At 35.5% G+C, this 14,669-nt stretch overlaps 1 protein-coding gene across 3 annotated transcripts in view; it reads right to left on the reverse strand.

Annotated features, from left to right (window-relative positions):
* The window catches only part of BAZ2B (bromodomain adjacent to zinc finger domain 2B), a 306,755-nt gene that overhangs the window by 185,712 nt on the left and 106,374 nt on the right, over positions 1-14,669 (reverse strand). The window lies entirely within an intron of this gene.

Here is a 14,669-nt window from a genome sequence, read left to right on the forward strand (position 1 = left end):
CTTTCAAGTAAGTATTTCAGTCATATCTATTTATAGATTATGTATATGCTTGGAATGTTATCATATTTTTTAGCCAGATACCTTTTGTGTTAAGAATTAAAAATAAATGCCTTACAATTGTATAAGTACCAATGGTAGCATGTTTTTACTGTGAAATTTTCAAAATAAGCTGGAACACACATATAAATAAAACATCAGTACATTAATTTTCAGTTGGAAAACATAATTACTCTATGATCAAATGAGTTATTATTCATTATTGAAGCATACTACATAAAAATTGGTAAAACCCATTTATTCAGATTAAGAAAAATGTGTGCATTAAAATAAAAGCAGTTTGGGTATCCAAGAACCATTACTTCCCAGATTTCTGTTATGGTCAGAGCACCCAGATCTGATACTTGCACTCCTGTAATAGCCTCTCATTCTAAGGCTGTGTGTTAACAATACCACTTTCATGTAAGGTTCCAAATCACCACTAACCAACAGACTCTTTTTGGCCAAAAACAGCCCATATATCACAAGGTCAAAATGTAATAACATAACTCCCCCACCCACAACACACTTATCTAAGGAACAATATCAACTAGTAGGTACATCTTTTAGTTTAGGACATTTATCCTCCTATATAATAAAAGCCTAATAGCTAAGTGTCTGGTCATCCAGTCGGCCATTCAACCAATCAAAGCATAATATGCTAATAATATGCTAAGGCCCCTCAACCACTCGCTATGACGTGCACTGACCACCAGGGGGCAGACGCTCTGACGGGTAAGGTTAGTTTGCTGCTGGGGTCTGGCCAATCAGGACTGAGAGATGGGCCGGACATGCCCTGGAGTCCTCCCGCAGTCCCTCCTGGGCTGGCCAACCTCCCGCATCCCTCCCCGGCCCCGCCGTGCACTGATGGGGTCCCTCGGCCTGGCCTGTGCCCTCTCACAATCCAGGACCTCTTGGAGGATGTCGGAGAGCTGGTTTCGGCCCGATCCCACAGGCCAGGCCAAGGGACCCCACTGGTGCATGAATTCATGTGCTGGGCCTTTAGTAAGAGTATATTTCCTAATGCATAACTTCAGAATAATTTATTTAGAAAGTCAACCAGATAGGATAAAGATTACTACAACTAAAAATTAACATATAATACTACACTAAAAAATAAATTAGTTGATATGAACAAGAAAAAATCATTTAGAAGATGATGGAGTATAAATGATTTGATTCATTATCAACCTTTCCCAAGTTCTAAAGCACTAGCTCACAGCCAGGGGTGACTTTCCACTAGGTAACATGGGGCAATGTCTGGAGACATATTTGACTGCTACACGAGACAGGGTGCTACTGGCATTGTGCAGATAAGACCCAGGGATGCTGCTAGGCTGCTAAACCTCTTAAAATGCACAGGACCCCCTCCCGAGAATTACCTGGCCCAAAATGTTAGTAGTGCTAAGATTGAAAAAATTAGATCCAAAGTATCAAAAACTGCATTCCTTGGAATTCAGTTAACCAAAACTTTGTTAAGTAGTAACTCTACATAATTATTATAATAAAATAATTCAAGCTGATTTATTACCACTGCAATAAATGAGAAAATTATATTCAACCTCTCTTTTATGTCAGCATTCCTCTAGAGTCTATTGCTTTACATTTTGCCCTAATTGTATAAACCTGATAATGCATGATATACAATGAATACATATTGTAATCGTCACTCATGCCAGGTAACATCAATTTATTGCATTTTACTAAGATGATATTTACCTATAACAATTCTGAGAACAGACAAAAATCACAATTACCACAAACAACTGTTTCACTGCCTGATGATTTTCTAGAGGCCAATAAGATTCAATGATCAGTTGTTAATGATAATACTGTTCAAATTCATTCATATCAAATGTTTTTTGTGTGTAATCATAGAGTTTATGAACACTGACATCTGCTATATGTAAACCTGAACAGGTGCAAATAAAGAAGGGCAAGGCGTGTTGGCTAAGAAATACAAACATGGTCAGCTGCCTGATGTTTCAATTGCATGATTTTTTCACTATTGAGAAAATAGGAGCAATAGAATAGAATGAAGATTCAGAAAGTAAACATTAAATTAGACTTAGAGATTTCTCCTAGAAGAGGTTTCCTTTTTTGTGTGTTAATCCATGCTAGAGAATATTTATTCCTTTGATTTTTAGAGAGGGAGGAAGGGAGGAAGGAGGGCAAGAGAGGAGAAAGAGAAACATCAATGTGAGAGTTTTGAACTTGTGTTGGGTACAAGGGCATGTATTGTTACTGTTGTTTTCTCTTAATTCTAAGAAAACTGAAGACTATTTTCCCCACTCTCCTCATATCTTTAGGACCAGATGATAGAGCTAGGGGGATAGGAGGAGTGGGGAGGGAGGGAGGGAGACTAAGATTTTGGAGAGATACAGCATCATTGAGAGACTAGACTATCAGAAAGAAAAAAGATCCTTGCTTTGAAGTAATTTTTAAGTGGTGACAGTTTTCATGAGATTAAAATTCCACCCTTCATCCCCATCCAGGAGATAGGAAGGTCTGTGCTTACTGTGCTTTACTCAAGCTTCCTCTACATAGACCATCTAACTTGCCAGTTAGGACTTCTTGCCATTGAGACAATCCTTGACCCTCAACAGTGGTGCACATTATCCTACTCCTGAGGTCAAAGCTGTCTGGACTAGACATGACCCAAGGAGACAACGGCTGGCCAGAAACCTAGGACATGTATTCACTGCCTCTAAAAGATGCTATAATCTAATAAAATTCTCTCTGACATAGACATTTTAACTAATAGAAACAGGGGAACTTGGTGCTGAGTGGGAGATCATAAAGTTTGTGGTCCTAAGAATATGGAAACTAAGAAAGAGTGGGTTGGAAAAAATGCTGGAAGAGCAAATGTACAGAAAAGCTGGGTGGTCCTGACAGAGAAGATGAAAGCATGGCCAATCTCAGGTTCTTTTCCTTAGACATGCCTTTTTTTTTTTTTTTTTTTTTTTTGTGTGTGTGTGTGTGTGTGTGTGTGTGTGTGTGTGTATAATTGATTTCAGAGAGGGAGAGATAGAAACATCAATGATGAGAGAGAATCATTGATTGGCTGCCTCCTGCACACCCCATACTGGGGATCCAGCCTGCAACCCAGGCATGTGCCCTGAACGTGAATCGAACCTGGGACCTCCTGGTTCATAGGTCGACACTCAACCACTGAGCCACACCATCTGGGCGCCGTTTTTATTTTCTCATATGCCCTGAGACTTCTCTCTATCCTTTCAAATATCTATCATTTTAATTGAATTTTAAGGGGTTATTGTTATTTGCAATTGAAATAGAATTGCCAACAAACTCTCTAACAAATGTCAAGTTTAATCTCATCTTTTCTCATCTTTGTTCATGTTTACACCACTGATCCATATTCTGTTTTTCCTTTTCAACAATGCAAATATGTGCCCCAGAGTCACTGTATCCATAAAGCTGTATCTGACTAATATTAGGCCACAACTTCCCATCTTTGAACTATAGAGCATTTTAGCTTTTACCCAGAAAGCTGCTAATTACACTGGCTTTTTACTGCTCTGTATTTGTTTTATGAATTCACTGTATTATTCAGCACATAGCAAACATGTCTATTGGGTCTTAAGTTTATGAATCAGTAAAATGGGATTAATTACACGTACTTCAAAGAGCCATTGTAAAAAGAGTGCCTAGCACACTTCCTGCTGGTGTTTTGTGTTTATATGAATTCGAAGAAAATATCTTTAATTTCTTCAAACTAAATATACAAGAGTGGGAAAACAGCTCATTGAAAATCAACAAAGTTTCTTTCCTAAGGCAAATGTGAGCAAAGGTTAAGTTAAAAAGGTAAGTTAAAAATGTCAAGGGTGCCCTGACCAGTTTGGCTCAATGGATAGAGCATTGGGCCATGGACTGAAAGGTCCCGGGTTTGATTCCTGGTCAGGGCACATGCCTGGGTTGCAGGCTCAATCCCCAGTAGGGGGCATGCAGGAAGCAGCTGATTGATGTTTCTCTCTCATGGATGTTTCTAACTCTATCCCTCTCCCTTCCTCTCTGTAAAAAATCAATTAAAAATGTATTTTTTTTTTTAATGTCAAGAGCATTTTGACTTCCAACCAGATTTCTTTCACAGGTAAAACCGCAACAGATATACAAGAAGTACAGTAGGCTATCCTGTCAACCTGCCTCTCATTGGTGTGATCATTAGTTTCACTATAGATAACAATATAAAGTTTTATTTTAGATAACAATGACGATTTCAGTTTAGTTTTTAGATAACCAAAATAGTAAAATTATTTTTCCTGAGATATTAACATAATTTTATAACTTCCATTACTCAAAAATTTAATTTTATTCAGACTATACGTTCTTTTTTTTAAATAATTAGGAACCAAGTTTTCTCCTTTATGACACTGACAATCTCCAAAAATTCACAAATAGTTACGATAATGCCCTCTAAGAGTCTCTTCACTATAAAATTTAGTCAATTTATTTATTAATGTCCTTCCAAATATGCCTCTTCTACTTTCCTCCTAATTTATTATTTTCTGAATTGCATATAATTTGTCCATTTCTTATTGTACTAGACAGGCCCAAATATTAAGATAATACTGCTATGTTTTACTGGATGATTCAAGGCCCTTCAGATAACTGCTCAGAGGGAATTTAGCGGCCTAACTTCATAATACAAATCCCTAAGTACACATCCCAAATGTGTCTTAATATGACTTGGGCTAAATACATGAAAACAATTAACAGTTAAATACAGTGATATAGCCTGGCTGGTGTGGCTCAGTGGTTGAGCATTGACCAATGAACCAGGAGGTCATAGTTTGATTCCCAGTCAGGGCACAAGCCCAGTTGCAGGCCTGATCCCGAGTAGGGGGCATGGAGGGAGCAGCTGATCAATGGTTCTCTCTCATCATTGATGTTTCTAGCTCTCTCTCCCTCTCCCTTCCTCTCTGAAATCAATAAAAATACATATATGTAAATATATAGTGATATAATGAATACAACTATGAGCCAGTTTTTTTTTGGGTATTTCTGCAAAGTAAAACAAAGTACCAACTCGATAGTAAAATCATTCTAAAAATGAGCATTGAGATGATAAAGAAAATTTTAATATTCTTTATAAATAGCTTACTGATTATTAAAATAATACATGTAGTCTGATGATAGAGCCATGTACACCTACTGGAACTATAAAACTGTCTACACTTAAAATGCTCAACTAAATATTCTACTTCAAATATTCCAAAATTGAGAATATTTGGGTTCCTCAAAAAGCTAGACAAAGCATTACCATATGACCCAGCAAATCCCCTAAGCATGGAGAAATGAAAGCATATATCCACAATAAAACTTGTATACGAATGTGAAAATAATCCAAATGACTCTGAGCTAACAAATAGATAAATAGAATGTGGTATATCCATACAATGAAATATTATTTGGCAATAAAAAGGAATGAAGTATTGATTCATGCTCCAACATTGAATAATCTTAAAAACATTATGCTAAATGAAAGAAATCTGTCACAAATGATCACATATTGCATGATTCCATTTATATGAAAAGTCCAGAAAAGGCAAATCAAAGAGATAGAAAGTAGATCAGTGGTTGCCTTTGGCTGTAGGAAGGTAGGAGAAAAATGGGGAGTGACTACTAATGAGTACTGGGGATTTGAGGAGGATTAGGAAAATATTTAATTGATTGTGATAATGGTTGCACAACTCTGAATATACTCAAAACTGAATTGTATATTTTAAATGGGTCAACTGTATGGTACGTGAATTATGCATCTATAAAGCTGTAATATGTAGCAAAAAGAATATTCAGATCTTGTGTTGATAAAATGTATTTGATTTAATCCATTCTCTATTGAAATTTTAAAGTCAGCATTCTCATTTCTAGCCTCCAAATCCATGACTAAATGTAAAATGTCCCTATTATCTTTCATGTGTACTTATCAAACTCTCTCTCAGGAACTCAGAGATATATAGTAGTGTACACACACACACACACACACACACACACACACACACACACACACACACACACACACGTTAAACTTGCTAAAGCAATATCAATTCAGTTTGGGAACTAACAGGTTTATCAAACATTATAAATTCCTAAGTACTTACCAGACCTGTTCCACAACTCCATTCCAATTATAATAGAGGGATTTAACAGAGATAAATAAGCCTGAGATTGTAAACCACACCATGTATTTACTTTTTTCTGCTGGCTCTGCTTTTTTAAATATCTTTTCTCTATTTGTACCATCACCTTAGTACAATCCTACATTAGTTCTTACTGCAAATACTGCAATGGCCTTTTAAGGGGTCTCTCTGCTTCTCTTTTTCTTTGATCCTCCACAAAGCCACAGTAATCCTATTTTCGAAAACAGTAATCCTTTTAATATAAAAGTCTGACCGAGCCACTCTCCTACTTAAATCTTTCAGAATCTCTACGTCATACGTATGGCAAAATCCCAGGCCCTCTGTTTGGCAAAGAAAGCTCTTCTTCATGAGGCCTCTGCCTTCCTCATTGGTCTCACTCTCTTCTCATACAGTAAGGGACTAAACGCTTGCCATTCCTCAAATATACTATGGTCTTCCCTGCATTCATGCCATGTATCTAGTACATGATGGTTCAATCTCCCTCAAATGTCCATCTCTTCTACCCTGCCAAATTTCTATACATATTCTAGGTCTCATCTCATGCATTCCCTACTCTGGGGAACCATTGTGACTCCCAGAGGAAGTCTTGGGTACTCCTTTCTTGTTGCACTTGTATATTTCCTAATTAAAAGCACTTGTAACATTGCACTATATAGTATAGCAAGTTTCTGTTTTCAAATCTGATGTTCTCCCACACTGTGAGATCCTTAAGAAACAGGGACAACTGCGTATTATCTTTAGAGGTTTACTAGTATAACCTACCTAAAAGGCTTTGAATGAAAATACATGATAATCGTGAAAATTTATATGGAACTTGATAATTTGCAACAACAAAAAAAAAACAAACAAAAAGTTTACACATATGTTCTCATTTTACCCCAAGAACAAATTTTAAAGTAGGTAGGTCTGGTATTATTATTTTAATATCATAGATGAGAAATTCTGAGTTAATATCTATCATCAATTGTCAGGGGTTTTTTTAATGAAAAAAAAAAGATTTAGGAAAACCTTTCCTTATATCTTACACATTTTTAATAAGAAACAAAAATAAGTAGGAATAGCTTATTAAGTTTTCATAAATGCACTTGTTAATAATTAAACAAACTGCTTATCAATTTTCAATTTCTGAAGTGGAAAAATGTCGGCCAATGAGACGACATATTTCCTTTAATCTATCACTCCAAATTCAAAAACAAGTATGAAGGATCTGTAAGAGGGACATATATGTGTCAATCACAATCCTAATTTTGAAGCCACTCTCCTGTTTTTACTTGATTCTACTCTGGGTCTGCCACTTCCATCAACTTTTTATTCTTCCTCAGTTTTCTGACTTGATGGTTCCATTTATTTTATTGTGTAAAACCTTAGCTTCCCATAATAACTGTTTTGATACACTATACTAACTCCAGTGTTTCTGGCGGCTTTTTGGAGACCTCTGTGCCCCCCACCCCCACATCCTTGTCAAAATTGGTGCAAAGTAGTCTTTATCCTGCATCCCAAGTCTTTTATAAGTTAATCCAAACACACTACCATAATTGTAGAAAAAAGTTACTTTATCCTTCTACTGAAGCAATCCCACTCTGTTGTATGAATATCAACTTACTCAAATGATCCTTTTAGTCTTCTGTAATTTTGTACTTAGAAAAACACATTTTTATCATTACTTATGTTTTCTTATCCATCTAAAATACTGAATTTCTATAGGGTGATTATAAGTATTCTAAATAAATAGAAGAAAGGTGTAATAATAAACAACCACATCTCATCTTCATTTCCCCAAGTAAAAGAGCCAAATAACAAGGAAGAAAAGGGCACTGGGAATAAGAAGGCCTAGATTCCATTTCTAGGTATGGTGCTAATTAATAGTATCTGGTACTAATTAATAGCATCTTTGAATTGTGGTTTTCCCATATGCTTGGAACTTTACTTTTTACATCAGTAATATTCTTCTTTTAACGTTCTCCTGCAAGTTTACTTCAGAATGCTCAAATGTCATATCACATTGGCCTTTCCTGCCCATATTACTTAAAAGTCATCACCACATCACCAAAACCATTTCTCCTTTAGACCACCTAAATTACTATATATTTTATTTATTTTTCTTATTTATTGTCTGACTCTCCCACAAGACTGTTAAGTAAAATATCTATTTTGTTCACTTCAATATCTTCAGAACCCTAAAACAGTCCTGGCACAAAGAATGTACTCAATGAATATTTGTTGAATAAATGAATGAATGAATACTCATCTGAGAGGATTAACAAGTTAATTCCAAAAAATCATCAACCTAAGAAAGTAAATCAGAAAATCTCTTTAAAAAGTGTCCACAAACTAGTCAAGTAAACCGAATAAAATGTCTCTACTTCGCTTTTTTCTAAATATACTATAAACTTGATAATTAATGCAAAAGCATCACTCTTTATTAGTACATTTATCCTATCATGCAATAAGCCTGACTTATCAAGCACACAGTACAGATTCTTCTATTGGCATTAAGACCTCTTCTAATTTTAATAATCTGCTGAAACATAAAGATTTAATTTGCCATTTAAGTCATCTATTTGTGCCATAAAATCTTTTCCATATTTATACCAAACTTCCCAAATTCATCACAGGTAAAGAGTTAAAGTCTACTAGTTCATTAGTGTTAGCTAATTGTACTTAAAACATAGCAATACCTTGGGGTCAGTTGAATCACACTTGGTTCATATTGAACACCTCTCTCAAAACATTTATCTAAATGAGATGACACTTAGCTTGTATAGCAATATAATTTTTATCTAAATATGAACTACTATATACAAATATATAAAAGCACAGGTCCAGAACATTCCTCTAACGACATTTCTTTCACATGAATTTATTTGGTTCTGCTGTTTGATCCATATATATGGGTTATATTTTAAACAAAGGTACAGAGAGCAATCACGTTTCAAAATCTGCCTTAGTAAATACAACCTGAATTACAAACACAATCAATTTACTTTACATCCTGATAGACAGGAGTAACATTACGAATATGACTTACCCAATATCCTCAGATAAAAGGAATAAGCCCACAACAAATGGAGAGACTCGTCCACTTAGAGAAAACTTGGCCAATAAAAAATCTTAATTTAGAATCTAGTGAAACAAAGGAGTGTCTGACTTATTTCACAATAGAAGAGAATTCCAGCATAGTGTCTTCACCTACTAGGTTTTCATATATTTACTGTTAAATGAATTCTTTACTACATAAAAAAGTTTTACCCTAGAGCTTCTTTAATGCTATGATTCTCAATCCTAACTGTATATTAAGAGACAATAGGGGGATCTTACAAATACAGGGAGGGAGGCAAAAGTAGGTTTATAGTTGTGAGTATGCAAAACACAGAGTTTTTTATTTATTTGTTTGTTTGTTTGTTTGTTTGTTATTTATTATCATTAATATTAACCTACTTTTGTCCATCCCTGCATTTATAACCATGCCAAGGCCCCAGGATAAACAAGTTAAATCAGAATCTCTGAAAAGCTCTCTAGGATATTTTAATGGGTAACCAGGGTTGAAAACCATTGCCAGAGTGCTTTAAAAATTTCAGTTCAACACTGCTATATTACATCAATTTTGAGGATCAAATAAGAATAATGATCAACAATGTTTACTACATTGTTGCCCTGCGGTATAATATTCAGAATGTTGTAAGACTGACTAAAATGAAAAAAAGAAAGAAAAGAAGGAAAAAAGGAAGAAAGAAAAGACCTGCTAAAATGAAGTGGTGTGCGATATTATGATAAATACAAAAAGAGTTAAAATAAAGACAGCCTGGATAAGAAGATTCCCTGAGAAGAAGGGAAGAAAATAGAATCAATCCACATCTTAAGATCCAAAAGACAGGTGTGAAAATAAAAATATAGAAAATAATTCATACAAGTAATAGCAGATTTTACAAAGTGAGCTTCTAGAAACTAGAACTGACAACCAAATACTTGAAAAATAATTGTCTTTACTATTAATGAAGGCTCTGAATAAGTACACGTGTGTAACTTAACTATATACTTAAGACTGTCTACCCTGTGTCCAGGTGAGCACTCAGGGTGGCTGGTAACAAGGGTAGGTATGAGAACTCCCAGCCACCCTCTGTCATAACAAGGGCATAGGAATCTGAACCAAGATCTCTCCTTTCCAAGAGTTTTCTGCCTTTTCCCAAAGAACTCTTATAAGGGCTGATAAGTCAGCTATAAATAGAGCATTTAAACCAAGGTTTACATATGCATTAGACATACTGAAAAGAAGTAGGGAAAACAGGACTGCCACTCCTCCAAAATATTTCTCTATAAGTACATTAGACTACATGTGACTAGGTAAGGCTCTCCAGCCACCCATCAAACCCTTACCAGGTAACCCTTACCATGGTCTATCACTTTCTGAAACTCCATCTCACCCATGCATAGAGAGATCCAGAGTGATGGGAAGAAAACTGGACCTAGCAATGAAACATACTATTCCAGCTAATCAGAAGATTTCAGTTGTAATATGCCATATTACAATTTTAGATACCTTATATAAAATAGACTCATTCAATATTTATCTTTTTGTGACTGGCCTTTTTCACTTAGCATAATGTCTTCAAGGTTCACCCAACTTGTATATTGCAGAATTTCCTTCTTTTTTAATGCTGAATAATATTCTATTGCATTCAATTAAGCAACTTTGTCATTCATCTGTTGATGAACATTTAGGTTGTTTCCACACATCTTGGTTATTGTGAATAGTGCTGTAATGAGCATAGGAGCAGTAATATGTCTTTAAGATCATTATTTGAATTATTTTGGATAAATACCCAGAAGTGTGATTGCCGGAGCACATGGTAATTCTCTTTTTAGTTTCTTGAGTAATCTCTATACTATTTCCTTTAGTGGCTGCACCATTTTACATTCCCACAGTGTGCAAGGGTTCCAATTTCTCCACATCCAAGACAACACTTTCGGTTGTTTTCTTTTATAAGAGCCATCCTGAAAGGTGTGAGATGATATCTCACTGTGGATTTGATTTGCATTTCTCTGATAAATAACATCAAGCATTTTTTTCGAATAGGTATTAGTCATTTGTATGTCTTCCTTGGAATAATGTGTGATAAAATCCTTATCCTATTTTTTATATAAGGTTACTAGTTTTGGGGTTTTTTTTACTATTGTAGAAGTTCCTTATACAGTATATGTATTTTGGAGATTAACCTTGAATGAAATACTGCCAATATTTTCTCCTATTCCGGAAGTTGCCTTTTCATTCTGCTGATTTTTTCCTTGGCTGTGCAGAAGCTTTTTCATTCAATATAGCCTCGCTCATGTATTTGTTTTTAGTGCTTTTGATGTCATATCCATGATATCACTGCCAAGACCAAGGTCATGAAGCTTTTCCCTTAAGTTTTCTTACAGAGTTTTACTGTTTCAGGTCTCACATACAAGTTTTTAATCCATTTTGAGTTGATTTTGTATAGGGTAGAAAATAAGGGTCCAATTTCATTCTTTTGCATGTGGATACGCAGTTTTCTCAACAATGTTTGTTGAACAGAATAGTCTTTTCTTATTGTGTATTCTTGGCATCCTTTCTGAAGATCAGTTGATTGTATGTGTGCAGATTTATTTCTGGGCTCTCCATTCTGTTTCACTGGTCTCTAAGTATGTCTTTATGCCAGTACTATATTGTTTTGATTACTATAGATTGAAAATATATAGAAAGTGTGGTGTCTCAGTCCTTGTTCATCTTTCTAAAAACTGATTTGACTATTTGTGATCTTTTGTGGCCCCATATAAATATTAGAATGGTTTTTTCCTAGCTGTATAAAAAAGTGCCACCGTGACATTGATAGGGATTGCATTGACTGTGCAGATCACTTTCAGTACTAAACATTTTAACAACATTGTCTTCTAATCCCCCTCTTTAAATTTTCTCTTTCACTTGGTTTTTGATCCCTTTAAATTTTTACTTTTTTATCAGCTCAGCAATGCTACATAAAAACACAAAATATTTTATTTTTCAGTAGATTATTCAAAGTATTTAAGTTTACCATAATTCTGTGTTCAAGTGATTATTGTTGTTTTTTATTTTATATTAGTGTCCCGGTGCACAAATTCGTGCACACTGAAAGGAAGTTAATTAGAAGAAATATTTTAATATTGCTATACGCGTCTTGCTAAAAGAAAAGAAAATAGGATTCTACTGAGTCTCCTATCTACCTACTCCAGCACTTCTGTGAGGATCAAATGAGATGAGGCACGGGAAAACACTTCACAAACATTTGGTTAAACTGTAAAATGTTTGCACCTGGCTATAAAGCAAGTAGGGTTCCCAGGCTGAAGAAACTCTAAGGAGGCTAGTCACTAGGGAGAGGAAGCCAGGCGTTGCTACGTGACATCATTACCCAGTGCCCACAGCCACCGTTTCCAGCCAGGCTGGGCTGGGCTGTGGGCCACATTTTGTGCCATGGGTCTTGGAGCATTGGCTGCGATTTGGCTGGTGTAGTGGCAGGGCCTGTGTCCCACTTAGGGGAAGCCGAGTGTTGGTTTGTCGGCACCAGGTCCGCGGTGCCGTTTATTTTTAAACTAGAGTCCCAGTGCATGGATTCATGCACCGGTGGGGTCCCTCGACCTGGGCCTGCAGGGATTAGGCCAAAACCAGCTCTCTGACATCCCCCGAGGGGTCCCAGATTGCAAAAGGGTGGTTCTTGGGTGGCACACCCCAGAATCGGACTCCCTCCTCTCTGGTTCTGGGTGCGTCACCCGAGAACCGCAGCTGCCAAGTCACTGCAGCACGGCAGCTCCTGCATTGAGCATCTGCCCCCCTGGTGGTCAGTGCATATCATAGCTACCGGTCGGCCAGTCACTTAGGCTTTTATATATATAGATGGCCAGTGCATGTCATGGCAGCTCCTGCATTGAGCGTCTGCCCCCCAGTGGTCAGTGCATGTCACAGTGACCAGTAGGATGGATGGACACTTAGCCATATATATATATACATATAATTTCATTTTTCCTTTTAACTAAGTGAAAACCTATTTCCCAAAAGTTTTTCCCAAGTCTAACCTTTGTTAATGACTTAGAAACCCCATATCTAGTTCTATGTTCTTACTCAGGTGTGGAAAGACTCACTGGGCTCAAATCAACATTAAGGCAACTTGCCTCAAACATTTGAACAAACAAAACAAAATGATTCCGTGAACTATCCTGTGTAAATTTCTCAAAATTGCTGGTTATTTCAAATTTCTTATGCATCAAATATTCTCATATATAACCTTTGATGGGAAATTTAAATGAAACTTCTAATTAGTCTTTCCTTTTCTTTCTGAAACTTACTTTTCTGATGTTCTGAACAATATTCTTTTCAGGATGACCTATAACATCTGCTATTACTATTTCCATACTGAATCTACAAGTATAATTCATTATTGTTTATATGCTTATGATATTATGTAACCCTCCAACAGAAAGTTATAATTAGGTCAAAACATTTTCCTATTCCAGTATTGCTACCCACTTCCTGGGACATACATAATCTCATCAAGCCAATGAAATAAGGGTGCCTTTGGCTTAGTGGTCCTTCACTGATCCACGAAAATATAGGTAAACACAGTTCCCTAACTCACATTGAATTCCAGAATTTTCACTTTTAAGAGTCATCTTAAAAATATCAAGTGAAATGCCTCTAGACTTCTCTCAGACTTATAAAATATAAAATGTTAACATATATGAAGTAAAATAAATTAATGTAAAATTATGAAAAGAATATATTAAGAATATTTTCCAGTTAAATATAATTAGGAATGATTTTACTTTATAATTCAAACGGGAAACTAAACAATAAATGTTAAAGTTGAACAGAACTATACTAAGTTATACTAATTACTTGTGCAAACATTCATATTTAATGTTTTACAACAAATTGCTACAGACTAAGAAATAGAAATTTGATGACCATGTACAACCAGAGAACTTATTTTATTAAAATTCACTTTAAGAGGTGGCTCTTTAGACATACACATGTTCTCATGAATAACATATGGCTTTCTCTTCCCTTTTTTTTTTTTAAGAAAAGTATATGGCATATGCTGAAACCAGTATTTATTTAATCTAATCTTTTATATACTTTACACTATACTAGAATAAAAATTAATGCTTGATGCAGTCACTTTGGAAACGTTTGACAGTTCTTCAAAAAGTTAAACACAAAATTACCACATGACCTAGCAATTCCACTCCAAGGTACACACATACTCAAAAGAATTGCAAGCAGAGATTTGAACAAATATTTGTATATCTAAATGTCCATCAACAAATAAATAGATAATAAATGCAATATAATTTATTTAAATTTCACTCCTAAAGAGCAGTGAAGTTCTAATACGTGCTATAATACAGATGAATCTTGAAAACAAACAGTATACTAAGGAAAATAAACCTGACAAAAAGGACAACTATTATATAATGTCACTTATA

This window comes from Eptesicus fuscus, chromosome 11 (assembly GCF_027574615.1).
Source record: "Eptesicus fuscus isolate TK198812 chromosome 11, DD_ASM_mEF_20220401, whole genome shotgun sequence".
NCBI lineage: Eukaryota > Metazoa > Chordata > Mammalia > Chiroptera > Vespertilionidae > Eptesicus > Eptesicus fuscus.